This window comes from Peromyscus eremicus, chromosome X, assembly GCF_949786415.1.
Source record: "Peromyscus eremicus chromosome X, PerEre_H2_v1, whole genome shotgun sequence".
Classification (NCBI taxonomy): Eukaryota; Metazoa; Chordata; class Mammalia; order Rodentia; family Cricetidae; genus Peromyscus; species Peromyscus eremicus.
In genome coordinates this window covers 120,261,190-120,286,829 of record NC_081439.1, presented here as the reverse complement: position 1 = coordinate 120,286,829, position 25,640 = coordinate 120,261,190, and the positions used below count along the sequence as shown (strand labels likewise).

The following is a 25,640-nucleotide window of genomic DNA, read 5'->3' as shown; positions in this document are numbered from 1 at the left end:
CCATTCAAGGCTGACCCTGCTCTTGATAAACCAGTTTCAGGCTCATCTCAAAAACCTCAAGTCCCATAGTCCTGATAATGGGCTCGTGGAAACAATGTTTAGACTTGCAACCTTGCCTGGAGGTTCCCAGAGCCACAATCTGGTCAAACAGGACTAAAGCCTAATTATTCCTGTAGGGGTGGAAGGCGCCCAACTGTCCTTCAGGTTTCTCCCCTCCAGATTAGGACTTCTGAGTCTTGGCCTGTTCCAAAGCCCTCAGATCCCACAGACTCCTGATACTGAATTTATGGAAACAACATTTAGAGCTGCAGCCTTGCCTAGTAATTCCCAGGACACAGCCTAGTTAGGGAGCACAGTCACATAACTATTTCTACAGAGGTCAGGGAGACTCCCTTCCATTTTTCCTTTTGGACCCTAACCCTTAAGGCTAGGATTCTCCCAAGATAATTGTGCTCCACTACATCCAGCAAAGAATTCACTGCCCACAGCCAATCAGATATAAGCTCGAAGTAGCATATTTCTTACCCCTTCTGGATGTTTCCTCATAAGAATTCTGGGAAGGTGAAGCCCAAACCCCTATATGTGTGAGGGAGTAGGAGATTTCTAAAGTCTCATCAGGATCTTTCATTCATTCTTCAGGGGATCTCTTCTCAATATTTCCCAATCCTGGGACCACTTCCTTTGCTATTCTGAATCCAGCCCACTCCATAAAATATTTATCTTCCTTGGATTCCCCACATGGAATTCAGGGAAACAAATTATTTCATCCAAAATTTGACATGCAACCCCTAGACTTTAGAGAAGCTGCTTGAAAATATGGGATTTGAGGCCACAATATTTATGGGAAAAGGGAAAACTGACAATCCTCAACTCCTATTGTCTTACCTTGGTGTTTACCAAGGTTGGAACTATACAATCCAAAAGCCTCAATCCCCAGAGACTATCAATACAGAATCCAAGAAACAGCACACTGCTTATCCAGCCCATAATGTGCCAGAGATGATTGCTAGGGTAGACAGGGTCAGCTCCATTCTTTTTTGGAAGGGGGATGCTGTTTAATCCCTCCCTTGGTGCCCTGTGATAGCCCCCTTCACTTGAATGTTTGTCTTGTCTGAGAACCCTTCCCAGCAGTCCTAAGTCCAAACCACCCCTAAATCCTCACCTCCTGTGGACTCTGGCCATGACACTTCTGGAAAAAGGGATTTTGACCCATGCCCTAAAGCAGAGCACCGTGAGGTGCAAAAGAAGGTGTTCCCACTATTTCTGTGGGGAGAAAAGAAGGTTCCATTCTTAAGTCCGTTGTTTACACTGATGGATATGTATCATCAGGGAATGGAGCCCCTTACAAAAAAAAGCTGCAAATCCCTTGTATTCCAGAAATGAAACATGAGGAAAATATTTAGAAGTGTGATGTAACCTGGAGCCCCCACCCTCAGGAGAATGTACTCTGACAAATGGGCTTGGCATCCTGTATTGTCTGTGGGTGAAGGAAATGTTCATATTCTTCCCTCAAGTTCCACCTCCTCAGGACTCAAACTCCAGCTCCCTCTCCAAAGTCTCAATTCCATTGGCCTATCAGGATAGAACCCAGCGAATCATACATTGCTTTTCTTTCTTTCATCCAGGCAGGGATGGCTTCCTGGGAGGGCACAGGCAGAATAATTCTATCTGGGGGAGCAAAGAACACAACAAATTCTGCAAGGCCTCCTTTAAGGTAAAGCCCTCAGGATGATGCTTGGGAGGCAAAGACGTCCATAGGAATTAACCGCAGAAAACTGCAGCAGGACCTGGTAATTGTGTCTTCTGAAGGAACAGAACACACCTTTGTGGTTAAACATTGCTGAAGTGAAGCTTAGGTTGTTGCTGCTTTATCAGAACCTAAGATACCAGAACATTTCCCCACACATATAAAGTAACATTCTTAAAAAGGCCCTAACTTCATTAACCATTTAAGTTATGGATTCGGCCCTTTCTTACTTTTCTAGAGAATTAGGAAAGAAACTCCTTAAAAGAGGTGACCTTGTCCAGCATTGTTTGTAAGGGAAAATTGTTGATCACCTTATCCTAGGAATGTGCCACATACCCCCTGAATACTTATAAAACTTTTTATAAGTTTAATAGTTGCATAGACTCATCAGTGCAGCTCTTCACTTTGAGGCAGCCTAGTCCATTCTGTATTTGGAGTGTTTGCTTTGTTTACTTTTGTTAAATAAACTTCTCTTTAAACTATCTTTATTTCTTGAGTCACTGGATTCACTCCTTCAAGAAGACAAGAACTAAGAGATCTCCATAAAACCCACAAGATTTTCCCTGGCTAGAAATTCTCCCCTAGCAATCTGAGTACAGAGTCCTCTTCAGAGAAGTTTCGCTTCCATGATCTCCAGACACGAAAGTCTGGGAAACAAAATAGTGTGAGTCATGGTCAGGAATGGAGATTTGGTAAGGAATGGAGATTCCATCAGAAACTTTCTTTGTGTGTGGGACCAACACCCTCATCTTACTGTAGGGAAAGGCTCCTACTCATTCATCATAGTTTGCTAGAATTCTTCACTTGCCAACCCAAGTCCAGCCCCACATCCAAAAGCCTCATGTCCCTCCAGTTTCCAACATAGAACTGTGAAAAACATCATATTTTCATCTTTTCTGTCAAATACTTTATAACAAACCTTGAACACTCCTCTTTCTCCACTACTGAATACACATGCTCTCCGACTTGTTTTCTTCATTCCCAGATATATGCCTTCTGTGAGAGGTCTAATCTTTTTTTTTCTATGCCTATTGCCCTTTGTGATCCAGGAATATTTGACCAGCCACTGTAACCAACTTTCCTTCTTTGTTAAAAACGAATATTGAACTAAAGAGATGGCTCAGCAATTACAAACACAGGCTACTCTTCCAGAGGGACTCAGAGTGAATTCCCTGAACGTACAAGGCAGTTCATAAGTGTCTGTAACTCCAGTCCCAGGGCATCCAAATCCCTCTTCTGACCTCCATGGGTATGAGGCACATACACAGTCCATATATGTATATGCTTGTAAGCAAAACACCCATACATACAAAAATAAAGTAAAATAAGAAATAAAAAGAAAAAAATGCCTATCCAGCCAGCAACGTGCCCCATCTCCTCTCCTTTCCTTCTCCAGATGCTTTCCAAACTAGCCAAGCAGAATTAGACTGTGAGGTTAGATCTCAGCAAATGAGGAACAGCCGAGTCCCCTCTTGTGTTAGGGACAGAAGAGGGAGGCCGCATCTGCTGGATGTGCTTGCTCAACCATTTCTGTGAGAATTTGTCATCCTTATGATCAGAAGTAAATTTGTCTTATCCAGACACATTATTCATGTTGGGGATTTCCTTCTTTGGGACCCTAAGACTATTTCTAACAATACTTAGGGAAATATATTATTTAACATGTTTCCCTAAATGTACCTGGCCTAGAAGATCCCAGGCCATCTCCTTGGACAGGCAGGTCTTCTTGGACCCTATTCTTATGAGTGAGAAAACAGGGTCTATCTCCTCCCCCCCCTTCCCCCCCCCCCCCCCCGCCGTCCTCATATGCCCCTCTGAAAAAGCCTTACCTTGGGCTCCAGGCATTGATTGCAGGATAAAAATGGTTAAAGCAAGGGGAACTGCCTGAGCAAGTGTAACTGGTTTACCCCTATATGTACTTCTCTGATCCCTCCCAGCACTTTCCTAAAGGCTTCCTCTCAATGGCTATCTAGGCAGGGTAACCTCTGACCCAAATCAAGTTAACTTTCAAACAGCCTAACATCTTTCAGATTCCCCCCCCAAAATCAGGCAAGGAAATGGCTTTATCCCAAACCTATACTGGACCCAGTCTAGCCCAGTCACCTCCTGAAAAATACAATTTCCCTCAAACTCCAGACATAGAACTTGGTAGCTGAGTTTAGGTAAAAAAAAAAAAAATTGCCAAGATTTGTGGAGCAACTATTTCAGCAAATGGTATGGGAACGACACTATTTCTGTGAGGAAATTTCATGCACCCACTCCTCTATCAGTATCTTCCCACCCCTCTGATAACTAGAGTCTGTCTCCATATGAAAAAGCTTCACTTCCCTCAAACTTCCAAACTGGAACCCTGGAAACAGCCCCTTCCTCCATCTGTCTGGAGACGTTCTGGGCTATTTGTTTCACAAGAGAACTTGAGCCCCTTCTGTACCTTGGAGAAGGCCAAAGCTTCTAATCTTCTTTCAGAGTCCTCTCAGTCTCATACGCTCCTCTTCTTGGTATTTCCAAGGCTAAGATTCATCTCCCTGCTCTCAAAATTTCAGCCCAGTCCCTTAAAGATTGCTTCATCTCCCTTAGGCTTCCTATGTGGAACAGGAAATTGAAGCTCAGGGGTTTAAAGCTCTAAGAAGGGAGGATTAGTAGCTCCATTTCTCCGGGAGAGGGGAGATTGCTCAGTCCTCACTCAAGGTCCTTCCTTTAATATTTCACAAACTTGGGATTCTTTTACTGCTGACCAGAGTCCAGTGCTGTCACAAAGCCTCACATCCCGCAGACTCCAGACACTGAACTCCGGAAAGATTACAACCCTTATCATGTTTGGTGGCTCTGGGAAAAACTGCACTGACCCAGGGAGCTCAGTACTCTCTACATCAGTGATGAGAGAGGCTTCTAGTCCAAATTTGGAACATTCTGTTCATGATTGGCCAGGTCTAGATAACCTCCTTCACCTTCTGTGAACCATAAACCTCAGACTTTCCTGAAAACATTGTAGGTGGGGACTTTGAGCCTTCTTGATGGCAACCAGAGCCCAGTGGGACTGTCATGTCATGTCTGAAAGGAGATCCCTCTCTTCTTTTGGTTCCTTATTTGATATTTGGCTAGTCTAAAATTCCACCCCTAGCTGAGCTGAATTTGACCTTATCAGATGAAAATCTATATCCCTTGGACTCCCATAACAGAAGTCAGAATATACCAAAATCCGGGAACCCTGCTTTCCACCTTCCAAAGAGAATTGCTGAGGAAGAACATTGCTAAGGATATGTGGAGTGAAAAAGCTTGGTCCTAGCTTAGAATTTTCTCCTTCTTTCAGGTACTGACTGGGCTCTTTGGGCATGAGTTCTTTGGGTTCAGAAACCACTCTGCATTGTAAAAAGAGCAAGTTAGAAGTGAGAAAATGAACTTTGATCCCTCTATTTCTGGGAGCTTACCACAGATGACAGCTAACTAAGTGTGGCTGAGATTGCAGGCATGTAGTCTATTCTCCACAGGATGGTGATAGTTATATATAAACCTCCTAAGACTTAGAATCCCTCTGTTTTCTTTTTATTTATTTTTTCTTTCTCCTGTGACTGTTCTATCTCTCAGGCAAAGGTGCTCTTGATTTTAAGACATTCCTCGCTCAAAGCCTCACCTCTTCTTTTGTATTGCCAGCTTGTATCATAGGGAAACATAAGATGGAGCTTCCCAGAGTAACTGTCTGGGAAATAAGAGCTGCCAATCCCATTTTTCTCACGTGGGGAAAAGCATATACTCCTGTGACAGGTTTCTCACTCAAGTATGAAATGCCTCCTCTAGATGAGCAGAACTGAGCCTCCCCCAAGCCTTTACCTCCTTCACTGTCCATGAATAAGCCCAGTAACCTACATATCACTCACCTGTCCAGAGCCTATTGGGGATGTCAGTCTGTGACTCATGGCCAACCCCTGTCTGTAAATAGTGATATTAGGGGAAGAATGAATCTTTCCCTCAGAGTCTTCCTAGTGATAAGCTCAGACTCCTGTGCCTACTGGACACCAGCTCCTTAAGCCTTCGATGATGCAGCCCTAGAAATCACACACCAATAAGCCTGCCTAGAATATTCCAGGAAGGAGAGCTGGGAAAGGTAGAAACAGATCTCTAAATGCAAGGAAGATAAAGGCTTCCAAATCGTCCTTATTGTTCCCACTACCATCCCTCAAGATCCCCCCCCCTTAGTATTTGCCAAGGTTGGACGTCCTCCAGAGCTACCTGCAGTCTAAGCCATATTCTGAAACAGCTTACTTCCCTGGAACTCTGGATGTGGAATTAATAGAAACAAATATTTCAATACAAGACCTGGCCAGGAGCCTCCAGGGGCAACTTTCTGGGTAAGTAAGATTGACCCTTCCCCTAAGCATTCCTAAAGATAAGACGGCTCCATTCCTCCCACAGTTATCTCTGCCTTAGATCCTTACCCCTGATGGCTTAAGTCTATTCCCCTCACAAAGAATCAACCAAAGAGAGAGAGGTGGAAGGAAGGAAGGAGGGAATGAAGGAAGGGAGGAAGGGAGGAAGGGAGGAAGGGAGGGAGGGAGGAAGGGAGGGAGGAAGAGAGGAAGGAAGGAAGCAAGCAAGGAAGCAAGGAAGAAAAGGAGGGAGAAAAAGAAAGAAAGAAAGAAAGAAAGAAAGAAAGAAAGAAAGAAAGAAAGAAAGAAAGAAAGGAAGGAAGGAAGGAAGAAAGAAAGAAAGAAAGAAAGAAAGAAAGAAAGAAAGAAAGAAAGGAAGGAAGGAAGACTCTCACCTCCCTTGAGCCACCAGACTAAATCGAAGAAACTGCACAGGGCTCACAACCTGATTCTAGGAAGAAATGGTTAAGGAAGTTAGGTGTAGTACACTCCTCTATCTGTTGAGAGGAAGGACCACAGTTATCAGCTAGTGTCCTTTCACTCTTCATTCAGAGTCCCCCCATACACACTGCCCCCCTTGATAGTTCCCAAGGCTATAACACCCAGCAAAAACCTTACCATCTTTTCAGGCTGTGACAATGACACTGGAAAGCCAGTACAAGACTTGAAGTTCCCTTCCCACTCACTGGATTAATTATCTGGAAAGCTGGGACTGTAGTAAGCCCTGTTTCTATGGTGAAATGGAAGGCTCATTCTCCTTCCTCATGGTCTCCCAGTGCCCCACCCCCGTTAGTACTGAAAAGGCAGAAATTCCAGAATTTACTTGCTGACTGGCCTCTTGCCTCATTCACAGAAAGCCTCACCATCCTGAGACTGACACAATGGCACTAGACCGCCAGTAAAAGCCAAGATCATCACTGACCCCCTCTACCCAGCCCCACAATCATCCCCAACTGGCTTAACAGTCTAGGCAACACTCCAGCACTAGCTATTTCTGCAGAAAGGTGGAAGGACCTTTCTCCATCCTCAGGATCCCCTGACTGCCTCTCCCCAATCCCTAGTCAGTATTCCACAAGGCAAAACTTCCAGAACTGACATATAACTCCACTCACAGAAAGCACCACGACCTTCACTCTTGCGCTTTCAACCTAATCAGCTGTGGTGAAAGAAAAATCTCTCCTCCCTCCACTGGGCCACACCCTTTGACAGTTCAAAGTCACAACCTCTGCCTCCCAAACTAAGTTCTAGGCCCTTCACAAAAAACTCACTTGCCTGAAGTAGGAGATGGGGCTAAAGAAAAACTGCAAGCTATAAACAGTGCCGGAGGTTCCAGACCAGAAAAACGGCGGGTGCCAAACTCTAGCACCCCCTATTCGTTTTGTGAAAGTCTTGTGCATTCTTCCCTTGATGATTGGTCAGGCCTAGGACCACGCCTTCTGCAGTGTGAAGCCACACCCCTCTGAATTCCCAGATGGAGTTCTGGAACAAGGACAATTGAGTAGCACTCTGACTTCTGGAGGGTGGGGGGCAGACAGGGCTCAAAGTTACTGGTATTCCCTCTATTTGAACTGAAAGCACCTCCTCTCCAACTCCTTACTCCTGACCTGGTTCTGGGCAAGGTCTGCGATTCTGTCAATATATTTTGATCATATTCTTTTCCTTCTGCCAATATCACCAAGATCATCATCATCTTCCTATCCATACAACTTCATGTTTGTCCCAGAACCTCTCAACAAAATTAATAAAACAAAATAAAAATCAAAATAAACAAACAACAACAACAAAAACCCAGTAGGACAAAAAAATACAAAAAAAAAAAATCACACAAGAAACACGGATTCTGTTTAGTGTTGGCCAACTACTCCTGAGCATAAGGCCCGCCTTGGAGCATGGTTGATAAATCCAGTGACACTCCATTGAAGATATAGATTTTTCCTAGCCCAGCATACACTAATTGCAAACGGATTCTTTGTTAGTGGTGGAAATTTGTGTCTATTTACCCCTCTTCAGACAGAGATGTTATCTGGTTTAAACGTGTGCAGGTCTTCTGCACAAACTCTGTAAGTTCACATTTGTATCAACCCTCTTGTGTCTGAAAGATGCAGTTTTCTTGGAGACAAACACCACCCCTGGCTCTTAAAGTCTTTCTCACTCATTGATCCCTGAGGCTTCAGGGGAAGGATTTGATAAAGACATCTCATTTGGGTCTGAGTACCCCCAAATTCTAACTCTCTCCACATTGTCCATCTGTGGGTCTCAATTGCAATATGTCATTAGGAGTAATTTTATTGCTATATTCCTTTAGCACAGTAACAGTAGTTGGTTTTCCTTCAGGGCCCATGACCTATCTAATCTCAGGTTCTTGGCCACTTTAGCAGTGTCAGGTATGGGTTCCATTTCATGGAGTTAGCACGAAATCTAATTTTTAAAAAGTGTCTTGTTTCTCCCATAACGTTTGTTCTAGGATTGTACTAATATACCTTGTAGACAGATGTGGGTTGCAGGGTTTATAGCTGGGTGATATTAATAATTACATTTCTCCTCCAGTAGCATGAAAAGTATTTTCCACTACCATGAATGACAGTCAATAGGGATAAAGCTTCTAGTTGTGCACTGGCTCGATTTTTCCATGTTTGATGACATAACTAATTGGTGTCTTTAGCAATAGGGCCTTACAGTCAGGTTGTAGAGAGTAATCAATAGTCTTAGAAACAGCCTTTAGTATTTGGAGGAGTCTATAGTATTCCTTTGGCCATCAACACACAAAAATGTATCCCATTACTGACACTGGAGGTTGGAATTGTTGATGTCTACTTGGGGCATTGTATCCCCCATTAGTACATAAAATGTTATTTATTTGTACATGATCTCAGGGTTGAACACAATATTGGTTAACTATTTTTTTTGTTGGGGGGAGGGCTAGTTTTTGAGGAAGACCATTTCTCCCATTCTCAGCATTACCTTGTTTCCCATAGTTCTTTGTCTAAAGTTCATGCCTTTCCATGTGCATGAGTGTCATCCTTGCTCAGGTCTTGTTTAGCATCCATGTTGTTGATACTTTGTAAGTATAGCCTCTATGTCATTTGTAGGTGACACAACCTCACAGGAAACTTCCTCTTCCTCTGCCTATGGCAATCTTTCTACCCCATTCTGCAATGATCCTTGAGCCGTAGGTACAGGAACTAAGTTGTAGGTATATCAGTTGGGACTGGGAACCACATTCTCTTGTTCTCTGCATTTTCATAGATTGAGGTTTTCTGTAATTGTCTATGTCTGTTACAAAGAGAAGTTTCTTTGATGTGGGAAGAAAAGTATACTTATTTCTGAGTAAGAAGTTAAATATTTAGAATGCAGTTGGAAATTATGTTGGTTTAGTAAATTGGTAGTTGTAAGTTCTTCTCCAAGAGCCACGACTACACTAGCCCCAGGTAATTGGTGGGGTTTCTAGAACTAGGCCCAGTTTTATACCAGTTGAGTGTGCCTTAAGTCCATTTAGAGAGCTGATGGTGTCTGAAAAAGTATATGTGTCACTACTGTACATTTAGGCTTATTGTGCCATGCTGGTTGCCATTGTGGTTCATGGGCATCATAGCTGGGTTGGACTATTGTTTGGTTCCTTCTCTTGGAAGCTTTCATGGTGCCTTTTGGTACATGAAAGCTAGTCTTCAAGGAGGAGGCTTTCAGGTCAGATACAAATCAGGAACCTGTCATTCTTGCATCTGAAGTTCATGGTGTCTTCAGCAATAAGGACTTACTTCTTACCTCTGTGAGATAAACAAGGGCACCAGAAATAATCTATAATGTTTTAGGAATCTTTGAACAACCCTTATCAATAACTCAAAAGTGGGCATCTCATGCCTGGTATTAGGGTTTTCATTATATAGTTTGTTGATGTTTAGGGAAGCATTGTCAGACCAAATGGGAAAATTTCATTTAAACTATGCATATGTATATGAATGTGTATTTGTATGTATATGTGTATGCGTATACACAGACTTATATGTGTTATAAGTACACGTAATTTTATGTAGTTAGATAATTTGATGCATCATACTTTTTCATGTATCATTACTGTAATTTTACCCTCATCTCTCCTTCTTCTTTTATACTTATCTCAGTTTCCCTTCCTAATTAATGCACTCCCTATTTCTCCCATTTCACTGTCAAATCATTTATACCCTGTTATTCCATGTTTTATGGCACCTCCACATGGTTCCCTTTTACTCTCCTGGTTTCTGCAGTCACTCTAGGTTACATAGTCACAGCTGAAGACCTGTAGCTAAGAACCACAGACAGGAGATAACATGTGATATTTATCTTTCTGGGTCGTGGTTACCTCACTCAATATGATTTTTACAGATTTCACCCATTTACCTGAATTTCTCATGATTTTATTTTTCTTTACAGTTTGAATAGTATTCCATACTGTGTATTTTCATTAACCATCCATCAGTTGTGGAACTTTGTTTTGTTTTTATTTATATCTGTTTTGAAAAGAGTGGCCATGAACATGGCTTAACAAGTATCTGTGGAGCAAGTTGAGTCCTTTGTGTATATGAGGAGGAATAGAGTCATATGGTAACTCTCCACAGGCACTGAAGGTTCTTCTAAATCTATCTTTGTTGTACTACTTTTGTACTCTAACCAGACATGGGTCAGCTTTGTGAATTGAGCCTGGGACCCTGAAAATAAGATCATTGACAGAGCCCAAGGGGAAGTTACGAACAATTATATTTTTCATATGGAGCTCAATCTGCCTAAGCTTCCCAAGCTCAAAACAAGGTAGGCAGAATTCTGTAGCTGTCCATCTCTTTCATGATATTTACTTGCTACTGCTACCCCTCTTAAGGACTAAGTTCCTTCTCTTCTTGTGAACTGTGAATTCCTTAAGCTAGGGATTCCATCTCTATGACATACATAATGAGTGAACAAATTAGTCTATTTTTGATATACTTGACCAAAAACTCTGTGGTGACAGTTTGGTTTTGTTTTGTTTAAACATCACTTTTAATCCTGGCTTTATGTGGACCACCTCAGTTTAGTTACTTCTGGCTTTTCATCCTGACATAAATGTGTACTTTTCTAGTGTACTACAAAAGGAGAAGCAATACATGTAGTCACCCTTGCCTTGGGTGTACCAAGGCTGAGGAAATGGCGAGGGAGAACTAAGGTTTTCTCTGTCTGGTCTAGTGTAGCCTCTCATAATTTCTTTAATGCTTTCAACTTGATGATTAATGCATCTTGGTATTCCACTCACTGTTGACCAGAGGATATATCCCTTGTCACCTTATGACTTACAAAATGGAAGTCACAAAACAAAATTCCCTAGTCTTTGCTTACTGACAAGAGTAATTTGGGTTCAATCGTGTGCAACACTTTTGTTTTGAATTACTAGCCCCATTGAAGTCCTGGCAACTGTTATTCATCTTCTGCATCTATCTTTTGAGGTTTTACAAAACATGAGATGAACAAGATAACATACTATTCTGTAAAGTGGCTATATGTTTTTATTAAATCATCAATGAAAAAGAGTACTTTTATCATGCATGTGCTATTACATTAAAATTTTTTAGTCTTATCCTTTCCAATTAATGTGCCATAGAATTCAATCGTGGGTTTTTTGTTTGTTTGTTTGTTTGTTTGCATTTAGCTATGCCAGGTGATTTTGAGCATCTTTTACTGTGTTTTTGAGTCTTCTATGGTAATGTGAATTTTTTAAAGGAACTTTAATATTTTTAATTAATAGTTTACCCTTTATAGCATTGTCATGTTAATCTAAAAAACTGATCAGAAAATAGAGTTCCCACCAGTGGGCCAAGTGACATATGCCTATAATCTAAGTACCTGGGAGGCTGAAACAGAAGGATAATGATATTGACGCCAGCCTTTGCTACATAGTGTACTCTAGATGAGCTTTGATATATAATGAAAACTTTTTTCAGAAAATTAATAAAGAAAATATAGTTTCCATATATCAATTCCTCTCCTCACAGTATCCTTGATTATTTTATCTGGAAATGTAGTACCTGTGTTTAAACTAAAGAGAAAATGTTAAAATTTTTCTTTGAATTTGACTTTTCAATGTAGTGAGAGTGTTCTCTTTGTATTACAGATTCTGTAGATATTAACAGCTGATGCCATATATTAGCTTTCCACATTATACAGTATAATTTATTAAATCCCCTTTGACTTGCCTTTATTCATCCTTACCTTTTTCTTTTTAACTCTCAGAAACTATTCATTTTTGTACTATAACCTTTTTTTCCTGTGTCAGAATATCACAGACTTGAAATAACAATGTATATAGAACTTTTTATCATTTGAAACCCCTTCTTCTAAGAGAAAGCATTAAACATTTGTCTTTTGGGATTTGAGTTGACTCAGAATGATTGTTTCTACCTCCATCCATTTACCCACAAAGTTAATAATTCCATTTTTTTAGCAACTGAATAATATTCCTTTGTGTAAATGTACCACATTTTTCTCATCCATTCATCAGTTGATAGATATCTAGGCTGTTTCTGTTATGACTAGAGCAGCAATGAACATGGATGAACAAGTGTCCATTTAGTAGAATGACGCATCTGTGAGTATGTGACCAATAGTGGTATAGCTGAATCTGGTAGATCTATCTTCATCTATTTGAGGAAACTCCATACTGATTTCTATATGGACCATACCAGTTTGCACTCCCACCAGCAATGAATACATTTCCCATATCCTTATCAGCATCTATGGCTATTTGTTTTATTGATCTTGGTCATTTTGACTGGGTAAAATGAAATCTCAGTGTGGTTTTAATCTGCATTTTCCTCATGGCTAAGGATGTTAAACATTTTAAAAGTGTTTCTTGCCTATTGTGTTCCATCTTTTAAGAATTCTCTGTTTAATTCTGTGCTCCATTTTTGATTGGGTCACTTGTTCTTGTTTTTGTTTTGTTTTCTTTTGTTTTTAAAGATTTTAGTTCTCTATTAATTTTATATATATATATATATATTCATCATTTATTAAGTGTACAACTGGTAATGATGTTTAACCATTTGTAGGCTGCTACATTGTTCAAATGATAGTGTCCTTGACTATAAAGAAACTATTTAGCTTCTTCTTCTTTTTTTTTTTTTCTATTTAGCTTCTTGAAGTCAATTTTGGTTAATTTCCTATTGCTATGAAGAGATACCAAGACAACTTATATTAGAAAGACCAGTTTACAGTTCCAGGAGGTCAAAGTCCATGACCATCATGGTAGGGAGTATGGCAGCAATCAGGCAGGTATAGTGCTTGAACAGTAGTTGAGAGCTTACACCTTTATCCATGAGTAGGAGACAGAGACAGCTACGTGAGAATGGTGTGGATTTTGAAACTTCAAAGCCAATGCTCAGTGACACACCTACTCCAACAAAGCTACACCTCCTAATCCTTCCAAACTTCCACCAACTTGGAATGAAGTATTCAAATATAAGAGCCTTTGGTGACCATTCTCATTCAAATCTCCACAAGATTCTATTTATTAATTGTTGGCCTATGCTGTTAGCATCTTCTTAAGAAAGTCCTTTCCTGTGCAAATGAGTTCAAGCCTATTCCCAACTTCCTTTTCTGTCAAACTGAGAGTATTTGATCTTACATTGAGGCCCTTAATTAATTTGAAATTAAGCTTTGTAAAGAATGATACAGATTTATTTGCATTCTTCTACATGCAGATATCTGGTTTGATCAGCATTATTTATAAACTCTGGTTTTTCTCTTGTGTGCATTTTGGCTTCTTTGGAAAAAAAAACAAGGTATCTGTAGGTGTGTGTGCCTGGATCTTCAATTCACTTCCATTGTCCAATGTGCCTTTTTTGGTTTGGTTTGGTTTGGTTTTGACCACAACTTGCAGTGAGTTTATTTCATTATTACTCCCATATAATCTTGTCACCCTTTTATTTCTTTGATGCACATTCTGGACACTGTAACATTTAACACATAAGTTATTTAAAATGAAAAATCCTAAATATATATGTATATTTATGTATATATTATACATACACACATATACATATATATGTATATATATGTATGTATCAGTAGATTCACACTTACTAATTAACAACAGCCAGGTTTGAAGATACACCCCTGGAGGTACAGCCTGAGACTGTTACAAGTATGAGGCCAGCTTGGGCTACAGAGACAGGAGGTTATCTTTAAGAAAGAACCCCCCCAAGTCTGCTTCTATTCACACATCCGTCTGTCCTTCAATATTTGTTTACTTGAGTTATTTGAATTGGGATCCAAAGAAGGTCCACACAATGTGACAGAGCCCTTTGAATTTTTTTTTTTTTTACTTCTAGGTCTCTTTTGTATCTCCATTTCTTTTCATGAGGCCTGTTCTTTCTAATTCTTTCAAATAAGCTTTTTTTTAATAACTCGGGATAGACAACGTATCTGTTTTAATGTCAAGGGCATGCTGTTTTTGTTAGCATAGTTCTTAATACAACATGAAATCTGGGATGGGGATAATTTCAGAAGTTTCTTTCTTATTATTCAGAATTATTTTTAGCAATCTTGACTTTTTTGTATTTCCATATGAAACTGAAGATTGTGTTTTCAATTTCTTTGAAGAATTGTGTTGCAATGTTGATGAGGATTGCACTGCATGTGTAAATTGCTTTTGTTAGGATAGCTATTTTCACAATATCAATCCTACTGATTCATGAGCATGGACGATCTTTCCATCTTCTGGTATCTTCTTCAATTTCTTTCTTCAATGACTTAGAGTTGTTATTGTACAATTCTTTCACTTGCTTGGTTAGTGTTTTCCCAAAATATTTTTAAGGCTGTTGTGAAAGGTACTGTTTTATAATACCTAATGTGAAGGCAATATTTATTGCATGATTTCTTTTTCAGTCTATTTGTCATTTATATATAGGAAGGCTACTGATTTGGGGGGTGTTAGTTTTGTCCCCTGATGCTTTGCTGGAAGTGTTTATCAACTGTCAAAGATTTCTGGTAGAGCCTTTAGGACATATATATATATATATATATATATATATATATATATATATATTATATATATATATTGTGTGTGTGTGCGTGATTATACATATAATCATATCATTTGTGAATAAAGATGTTTTGACTTTTTCCTTTCCTATTGTTATCCCCTTGATCCCCTTCAATTGTCTTATTTCTCTAGATAATACTTCAAGTGCTATAGTGAATAGGTATGGAAATAGTGGAGATACTTGCCTTGTTCCTGATTTTAGTGGAAATCCATTGAGTTTCTCTCCATTTAAGTTGATGCTGTTTGTTGGCTTGCTGTAAACTGCTATTATTATATTAAGGTATATCTCTTGTATCCCTAAATTCTCCAGGATATTTTTTGTTCTGTTATTTTTTTAGTTTTAAATATATAATTTATTTTTTTATGTTCATTGGTGTTTTGCCTGCATGTATGTCTATCCTAGAACTGTAGTTACAGACAGGTGTGAGCTGCCCTGTAGGTGCCGAGAATTCAGTCTACATTCTGTGGAAGCTCAGCCAGTGCTCTTAACCATGAAGCCATTTCTCCATACGCTCTCAAGATATTTATCAAGAAGGACTATTATATTTTTTTCAAAGACCTTTTCTGCATCTCATGGAATGACAAAGCATTTTTTGTCTATCAGTCTGTTTATGTAGCAGCGTACATTTATTGATTTACATATGAGGAAAATCACCCCTGAGATGTACTCAATTTATTCACATTGTATAATTTTTGATATGTTCTTGAATTCAGTTTTCAAGATTTTATTGAAAATTTGTGCACCTTTGTTCATAAAAGATATTAGTCTATAATTTTATTTTTGTTGTTTTGTCTTTTTGTGGTTTCCCTTATATGGAAGCTAATATTTAAGCCTTCAATGTGTGTGTTTCATTCCAAATAAGCAAAGGTTCTGGTAACTAGGAAGAGACTAGGGAGGGTGTCTTCCAAGGAGGAGAAAATAGGATATAGTGTTACAAGAGGTAAAGATGTAACCAGATTAAGAGAATTAGATGAGGAGTAACTCTGGAGGGCAGGGTAGAGGGACAATGTGGGGAAAGCCAACTAACACTAAAGGCCTTGGGGAAAACCTTATGGAATCCTACCACTGTAGAAGTTTCCTAAAATACATACATCTACAAAAGGAAACTAAATGATGTCACCATACAATGTGGCAGCAGTGCCCCAACTGGACATCTTATGTCACCAAGTAAAACCTTCAGTGTCAGGAACAGTTTGCATCTTGTTGTGTCATTGGCCAAAGGAGTTCCATAGAACTCATGGCCCCCAACATCACAGACTATTGTCATAACTCTTGGTCACTCTTCACCACCTATGGTAAGGCTGTGCTGCTGAAGACACCACTCACATGCCATTGAATATGAATAAATAGAGCTAGTTCCTAACCAGAACCTTCATCCTCACTAAAGGTAATCTTCATGCTACTGGAGCAGAAAAAAGTCATCATCAATATTACCCAGCTACACATCCTGCAACCTACAAGTCTGACCTGCTTGCATGGTATTCTGGTACAACAGTGGCACAAATGTTATGTGAATAACCAACCACTTTTTTATTAAACTTAAGGTGCACTCCATGGAAGGAACCAGTACCTGACACTGCTAAAGTAGCCAAAAAGCAGAGATTAGATACATCATAGACCTAGGGAAACCCTACTACTATTGTTCTCTTAAAGGAATATATCAATAAAATGACTCTTAATTAGATATTGCTATACCCATAGATCAGTGCATCGCTCAACACCCAACAGAGAAGCTGTTTCTTGCATCAGATCATAATTCAAAGAAACTCACAACTGTACAATATGTAAGTGGGAGAATTTGGAGCACACAGTCCTAAATGGAATATCTTTATCAACCACCTCACATCAAGGCTCAGGAATTTATGAAAAAGAGGATTTGGAAAGATTGTAAGAGCCAGAGGTGGGTGTTTGGTTCTAAGGAAATGGTGTGTTGTAGATATAACAGAACTGGTACACATATGAACTCGCTGAGACTGTGACAGCATGCACACAACCTGCACAGGTTCAAAGTAGACATAACCCTTACACGGAGAGTGGCGAGTAGACACAAAATCCCAGCCTACTAGGAAAGGGAAAATCCATTTTTGAGAAGGAAGATTCATTGTTCATCAATCAAACCCCAGGGTATGTCCCATGCCCAGTAGAACTTTGTCAAAGCAAGATGGACTACAATTTTTGGAGGGTAGTTTAGTTTTTTCTTATTTTGTTTTTTCCTTTTTTTAAATTTTTATTTCAGTTTTTTTTTGTTTTTGTCTGAGAGAGAGAGAGACAGAGACACACACACACACACACACACACACACACACACACACACACGGAGAGAGAGAGACAGACAGGCAGATGGAGACAAACAGAGAGAGAACATGAATTTCAGTGAGTAGGAAGGTGAGGAGGGCTGTGAAGGATTTGAGGGAGGAAAAAAATATGAACAAAATATATTATATGGAAAACAATTTTAGATAAAAAGAAAAATTAAAATTTTTTCTTTCTAATTTTCAAAAATAGATAAAATAGAGAAGTATTCATTTGTCTACTGTATCCTCATTATCAAGATTCTGCAACAAGATTTTGATAAGACTTTAACAGGATAGCATGTCAAATGATTTTATCTTTAGTCCCCAAATTATCTTAGGCATAGCAGAATCTTCACAGTGGAGTGCTAACTAGCTATGCCAGCTTTGAAAAATCAAGTTCAGTGTCATCACTAAAGTAGAAAAGGATCATCTCACAAGGAGTATGTACTTTGACAGAAGAGTAGAGTCACGGCCCTTCCTAAATCAGCCAGTTGGTAGATAAAGTATCACTTTTGTCAATCTCCCTACAAGGTCATGTGGAGAAATTGTCTCCAGCATGGGATGGAAGGTTCACTTCCTGACTTAAAAGAGAAATATGATCCTCACCAGGTTCAGCCAGGCACAGAATGGGAGATCAAATTTATAATTCTCTTTCTCATTTTTCCTTTTATTTTTAAGATATAATTACATCATTTCTCCCTTCCCTCTCCCCCTCCGAACCTTCCCATATATCCTTCTTTGCTCTCTTTCAAATTCATGGCCTCTTTTATATTAATTATTACATATGCGATCATGTACATACAAATATATTCCTAAATATAAGCTGCTCTGTAGAGAGCCGTGCACGGCCGTGCCTCAAAGATGGCGCTGCATCTGGTTTCTGCCTTCCCGATGGCAGATGCTCCTTATTTGGCTAAGGCTAGGATCTGGCTTGCTTCTGCACACCTGGACCTAATCTGGCTTGCTTGCATATGTCTGACCCTAGCGGCATTGTCCACGTGGCACCACGGGGTTGATTGCCCAGTGGCTATAAATGGCGTGGGCTGGCTTTCCTGGGAGGGTGATTGTGAGAGTGACTGTGGGAGTGACTGTGAGCAAGAATGAGAGAGTGAATGGGAGAGTGAGAGTGAGAGAGAAGAAGAAAATGACTTTCCCCGGGGTCAGAAGATTGTTCAAGGTTCCTGAATAAACTGCTTGGAGAAGAGCCTGGCATTGCGTCATCCTTGCTGGTCGAGGCAGACGCGACAGGTGGTGGCCCGTACGGGGAACCATTTTAAGGCTCAGAACTCTTCGCAGTCAGGGCAGTGCACTGGTAAGTCCCCAGGTAAACGTAGAGCCGCGACCAAAGCGGACAGAAGGCGGGGATCCGCGATAAAAGCGGGAAACGTAGAGCTGTGACAAAAGCAGACAGGAGAATTAAGTAGAGCTGTGACAAAAGCAGACGGGAAAAATAAGTAGAGCTGCGACAAAAGCAGACGGGAGAATTAAGAATAAGGCATAGGGTAGTAATATAGTGTAGGAAAAACTTAGAAGTGTAAGATTGTGTAGGAAAAATAAGTAAGGCAACTAGACAGAAAAACTCTTCAATTTTCTAACTTTGGGGGCTCTGAATGCAAACTGGAAAAAAAAAGAAAAAAAATCTTTCTTTGGGCTTTACAGGTAGTAAAAAAGCTCTTTGAGATTATGGGGAAGAAAAAGTTTCCTATGGAAGCTTTTGTCCTGGGGACAGCTGAAATGCTAAGTCCAAGCAGCAGGAGAAAGTAACTTCTCCCTGAGACAAAAATGGGGGTGTAAGAAGTCAAAGTTTAAAGTTGCGAAGTTTTGGGAAAAGTTGGTCTTTCTCTCTTGGGGAAAAAAAAATCTTTCTCTTAAACTATAAAGTTTTTCTTGGAAAATTTGGGGGAAAAATCTCTCTAAAAAGCCTTCATCTTTCTCAAAAGCTCTCTTAAACTTAAAAACTAAAGTCTTTCAGAACTCATTCTCAGAAGGACAAAAATTAGAATCACCTGAAGATTAGTGTGGGGACCACCTGTGATTAGCTCTAAGGGAAAACAACAAACCTCTTAAGATGGCAAAACCTCTCTAAGTTCTCTTTCAAGCTTTAAAAATCCTCCTGCAATGCAGGAGGCAGGGATAAGTTCCTAAAAACCTCTTCTGAGCTCTGTCTCTTCAAGCTAGTAAAAGACAGTGGGTCAGAGTACCCTGAGGGAAACGCTTGGGAGAGTGTGGGTAAAGAGCTACAGAGAGCCCAAAAGGGTGGGAAACTTTACCTGAGAAAAGCAAAAAAGCCAAGCTTTTCAGTTACAGCCGAGCTGAGGCATCAAGGGTTTTGTTTCTGAGTGAGCATTTCAGAATGAAAAGGTGCTCCTAATGGTCCTAATGCAAAGATCCCCTGAAGCAATGCAAACTGTTAGCATTGTATCCTCGCTTCTGACCAAAAACCCAGAGGTAACTGGTCAGTGTCTCTGAATTGGAGTGCATTTCGGGGATACTAGGGTTCCTGCAGTGGTACACTTCCTGGAGCACAGAGCTGAGGCAGGAAGATGCAGGACCCAGGGGAAGATTGCCAATGAACAAAACTAAAGCCAGTGGGAACAGCACAGTTGCCTGCTTTCCTACAAGTCCCGGGTTGATAGGTCCACAGCTGCAAAAAGAAATCTGAGAAAAGCTTTCCTATCAGAATAAGGACCTTTCTGGGAAAACAGTAAAGCTGAACTGTGTCTGAAGCAGTTGTGCTGCTGAGTCAGAATGCTGTGTGGGGAAAGAGTCCAGCCAGGGCAGAACAGAACTAAGCTTTGTTTCAACTGACTCCCGATGAGGTGAGGGAGTGTAGCCCTGAGGGGTGATTGCCTCTGGCATAAGCTCTGTCCTTGAGCACCCAGATAAGCAAATGCAACCCACTAGGGGACTGGGCCAGGTGAAGGCCTGATGAGGCAAAACACCTGTGCTAATGGGGGTTCAGAAATGGCAAAAACCTCCCTTGTTAGATTTTCAGTCTGTACGCAAACCACACAGACCCCGAAAACAGAAACAGACAAAAAGCCCTACCTTCAGTAGCAGGGAAAGCCGCCACTGTAGTGTCGGAAACTGTTTCTGGGGTAGAGGGGATAAACTGAGACCAAACTGGGAACTGTCTAGGAGAAAGACTCTGAAGAAACAGAAAAGGGATATAATCCTCCCCAGAAAAATATGACCTGAAAAAGCTGCTAGAATTTGAGGCAGATTCGGGAGAGAGAGAGAGAGAGAGAGAGAGAGAGAGAGAGAGAGAGAGAGAGAGAGAAAAAAAAAAAAAAAAAGCCCCTACCTCCAAAGGCAGCTAGCAGAGGAACAGAGCCGCAGATACCTGAAGCTCTGCATCTGGGGAAGGAAGGAACAAGCAAAATGAGATAAATCAGTGGGAGGAAATCTCTCCGGAAGAGCTATGGAAAAGCTGTAGTGCATGATCTTGTTTTTCACTGACTGGCTAAGACAAACACAAGCCCCGAGGAAAGTTGCTATCAGAAATTGCCCACCTCAATGCTTACTAACGAGGCAGGTGCGGTTCTGATTTGGGGGCCAGTGTCAAATAAAGGAGAGAGACCTGCTAAAGCCAGTTGAGGAGAGAATAGGAATCTCCCAATGTCCCATAATTGAAAATGTAAAATGCCTGTTCAAATCTCCCGTTGCAAAAGCAAAAAACCTTGTTCAAACCCCCCCGGGCAAGAATTTGTAAGCAAGTCTGGTAAAAGAGAACCAGTTGACTCTCAGACCCGAAAAGAACTATGGGAAATGACTGATATAAGGGAAATGATATAAAAGACTGATATAAGGGACTGATATTATTATAGACTGATATAAGGGAAATGCATTCTGGGAAAGGTAGTTTTTCCACTAAAGATGGCGACATTGCCCTGAAACTCTTTTGTCAGCCCGAAAATACGTTCATGGTAAACTTAAAATACAGCTTTTAAAAGAATAAGGAGGAAAATCGTCTAAGAGTTTAAGTGTCAGTTCCATTGAAAATTGAAATAATATGGAACTAGGTGCTTCACAGTTTGGGGCTCCATTGGGAAAATGCCTTATTTATCCTAATAGCTGTGCAAAGTTTTTACGGTAGTTGGATGACAAAAGCTACCTTTAAGAGCAAACAAGCCACTTTAAAATCCTTAAAGCAAGAGAGTGCAGTTTATACACTGAACGTTGTCTTAGATATGAAGAAACTTATGTGAAATTAAAATTATTTACCTCTTGAACAAACAGCCGGAAATGAGTGATTCCTTTGCAAATCTAATTAAGGGGATAAGAAACAGGCATTCAAAAAGAAATGACTGCTTTATAGATGGGAAACAAACTTCAGAAAAATTTGTCTTAAAAAGCTTCACCTGAAAGTTCCTTATAAGAAATCAATGCTAAATATTACAGCCACTAATAACATCAGGAGTTAAAGCTAATGAAGGAAAATACTAAATACAGTTTGGAGCTGTGCCACTTGTGGCTTTACTCGCTCCTTTAGAAAAATACTTTATAACACCTTATAGCTGTGCAGTATTTGGCAAAGAGCTTTACAGCAGCTAAATATGGTAATTTCACCCTCAGGGTGAAGTGAAGTTTTACAGTGATAGAAACGTTTGTCTGAATTGAAGCATTTAGGGGAACTACTATGAATTTGGGTGAAGGGACAGCCTCTAGTTAAAAACCGTCTACCGCTGACAGTGCATCTCTGCCGGTTTCGGAATGGCTGAGAGAACTGGCAACTTTGGAGTGTGGTGTCATCCCAAGAATGTTACAGTCCCCTAACAACAACTATCACAATTCTATAACAACACTCACTAAATCCCAGTGCTTTATAACAAAGCTGACTATAAACTCCAAACTTTAGAAATGATGTACGTACTTCCTGTCTAGTTAAGAGAATCTAATAGAGATAGTGATAATAATTAAGAGTAAGAAGTAAAAATTCTGTCTTGTTAAATCTGTGTTAAGAAATCTTTAAGTGTTTGCAAAGTTAGATGTATGTTAATGGTAGCCCTGTAGAGTTTGCTTAATAGTTATTATGAATATAAGTGTGAAAATAGAGCTGTAAGTAAATAAGTATAAGTAATATAAATGTAATAGATATATAAAAGAACAAGCTTGTAAGATGCTAGTTGTAAATGCAAGTTTAAGTAAAAAGATAGAATGAATATAAGTGAATAAGAAATATATGCTAATGTAGTTCTACAGTTTCCTTAAGAAGCATAGATAAGTAGATGTTAATGTTATATGTGATAGAGTTCCTTTAAGAATATAAGCTTGCAAGAAGTATCTAAGGTAGTCTTAAGACATGTAGTAATAAGCTTGTAAGAAGTAAAGATGTTAGTTGTAAGTGAAAGTTTAAATAAGAAATAAGATAAGAAGTATATAAGAAGTAATAAGAAATATATTTGCTAAAGTAGTTCTATAGTTTGTGAAAAGGTGTAAATGTTGATCGTGAATCTAAGCTTAATGTATGTGGTGAAAGAACCTGAGATACAGAGTTAGTGTCCTAGTAGACTGCAAAGCAGGCAGTCTGAGCGGTTTTCAAAAGCTCCAAAAGCCGCTAAGAAACTAAGGATGGTGGACGCCAGAACCAGCACAACAAGGCATCCGCAGCTGAGATCTGTGGAAAATCAATGCAACACAGAAAAACCTGAGCTAACAGCGATTGAAGCCAGGCATGGTGGGTTTATTGATAGGAAGATCCTCCACCACCATAAGAAGTCTTAATCCATACAGCCCTATGAAGGGCATGGTGAAGTGGAAAGATATTCTCATGGGTAGCCGGCATGGCCCTGATCCCGTGATGACATGGGCGGGAGGTTCTGTTTGTGTTTTCCCACAGGATCGGCTAGACCCTATCTGGGTACCTGAATGATTGGTGCGACAGGCCCCTCAGACGGAGAGACGTGATGACACCCGGGAAGCTGATGTGCCTGATCCTGATAGCCCTGATTCTGACAAGCGTGCCAGCGGGAGCAGCTGACTACTCTGGGCTCTTATAAAAGCCTGGCCATACCCTTTACCCATAACATCAATTCTATCACCTTTTTAAAGAAGTGGGCGGGATTAGGTGCCCTGGAAGGCCTACTGGTACTTGTCTCCCTGATGTGCCTGTGGTGCATTGTTCATTTAAGGGTTTCTCAGCAATGCAATGCAGCCATGATTATCCAAGCCTTTACAGCCATAGAAGCTGGACAGTCTCCCCAGGCCTGGCTGGCCGCATTAAAAGCTTGATCGCGCAGGATGCGAGGCTAGTGCACTGCACTTGGGTCTAGCTGTATTGCAAAACCCAAGAAGAGCAAGTCTAATTGCATGTGGGTTGATACCCTAATTCCCACCTCTGCAAAAAAGGGTATTGGACGGGTCAAGTGTTCTCTGGGTGGATGACACCTGGACTAACACCAGTACAATGTCCAAGTTGTATTCTGGCAGAGATTAGACCTCTGCTCTTGCCTGCTGCTTAAAACAATAAACGGGGAGCTGTAGAGAGCCGTGCACGGCCGTGCCTCAAAGATGGCGCTGCATCTGGTTTCTGCCTTCCCGATGGCAGATGCTCCTTATTTGGCTAAGGCTAGGATCTGGCTTGCTTCTGCACACCTGGACCTAATCTGGCTTGCTTGCATATGTCTGACCCTAGCGGCATTGTCCACGTGGCACCACGGGGTTGATTGCCCAGTGGCTATAAATGGCGTGGGCTGGCTTTCCTGGGAGGGTGATTGTGGGAGTGACTGTGGGAGTGACTGTGGGAGTGACTGTGGGAGTGACTGTGAGCAAGAATGAGAGAGTGAATGGGAGAGTGAGAGTGAGAGAGAAGAAGAAAATGACTTTCCCCGGGGTCAGAAGATTGTTCAAGGTTCCTGAATAAACTGCTTGGAGAAGAGCCTGGCATCGCGTCATCCTTGCTGGTCGAGGCGGACGCGACACTGCTCAGTCTGTATAATGTTACCTGTATACATGTTCCAATATTTTTTGACAAAACCAAGAAGTGAGAGGAGAGGGTCCTTCCACATGGCCTGTTTGAATTTGGTTAGTATAAAACAAGTGATGCAAAAGGTTTTATTTCTACTGCTAGACTAATAATTTCTTCTTTTATCTATCTTCTTATATGATAGTTCTGTGTTGGTCTTATCTCCTTTTCCCAAAAGCAATTAAAAATACAAAAATAATAAGCTACGCAGTGGTGGTGCACACCGTTAATCCCAGCACTCGGGAGGCAGAGGTAGGCAGATCTCTGAGTTCAAAGCCAGCCTGGTCTACAGAGAGTTCTAGGACAGCCAAGGCTACACAAAGAAACCCTGTCTCAAAAAAAACAAAACAAACAAAAAAAAAACAAAAAAAAAAAACACCTCTGTGAAAGCACTTAGAATTGATAAAAGATAACCAGACTACAATTCTCAGCCCTAGAGAAGCTAGGAAACAAAGAGGACCCTAAGATGGACACGTGGATCTCCTTGGGAAGAGGAAGTAGATTAGATGTCTTGAGTAAACTGGGGGCGGATTGAGGGGAGTGAATGGGGGAATGGAAACCTGAGGGACCAGGATGGTCGAGTTGGGGGTGAAGCAGAGGGGGAGAGTAATAAGAGATAAACCTGGTGCCAGCAAAACTCCCAGGAAACCACAAAGATGACTCCAGCTAAGAACCCTAGCAATAGTGGAAGGGGTGCCTGAACTGGGCAGCTATTGTAACCAGATTGGTGAACACCCTAATTGTCATCATAGAGCCTACATCCAGTAACTGATGGAAGCAGATACAGAGATCCATAGCCAAGCACTGAGCAAGCTCCAGGAGTCCAGTTGAAGAGAGGATAGAGAGAATATATAAGCAAGGGGGCATCAAGATCATGACAGGAAAACCCACAGAGACAGCTGACCTGAACTTGTGGGAGCTCATGGACTCTGGATGGACAGCTATAGAGCCAGCATGGGACCGACTTAGGCCCTCTGCATCTGGGTGACAGTTATGTAGCTTGGTCTTTTGTGGGGCCTCTAGCAGTGGGACCAGGACCTGTCCCTGATGCATGAGCTGGCTCTTTGGAACCTGTCCCCTATGGTGGGATGCCTTGTTCAGCCTTGATGAAGGGGGAGGAGCTTGGTCCTGAGGCAACTTGATATACCATGCTTTGTGGATTCCCAAGGGAGACCTTACCCCATCTGTATGGAGAGGGAGGAGGAGTGGATGGGGGGCATGGGTATAAGG

General features: G+C 40.8%; 1 protein-coding gene across 4 annotated transcripts in view; it reads right to left on the bottom strand.

The window, feature by feature from the left end:
• Nucleotides 1–25,640, bottom strand: part of LOC131898802 (melanoma-associated antigen 10-like) — a 95,562-nt gene that overhangs the window by 5,490 nt on the left and 64,432 nt on the right. The gene's annotated exons all lie outside the window — the stretch shown is intronic.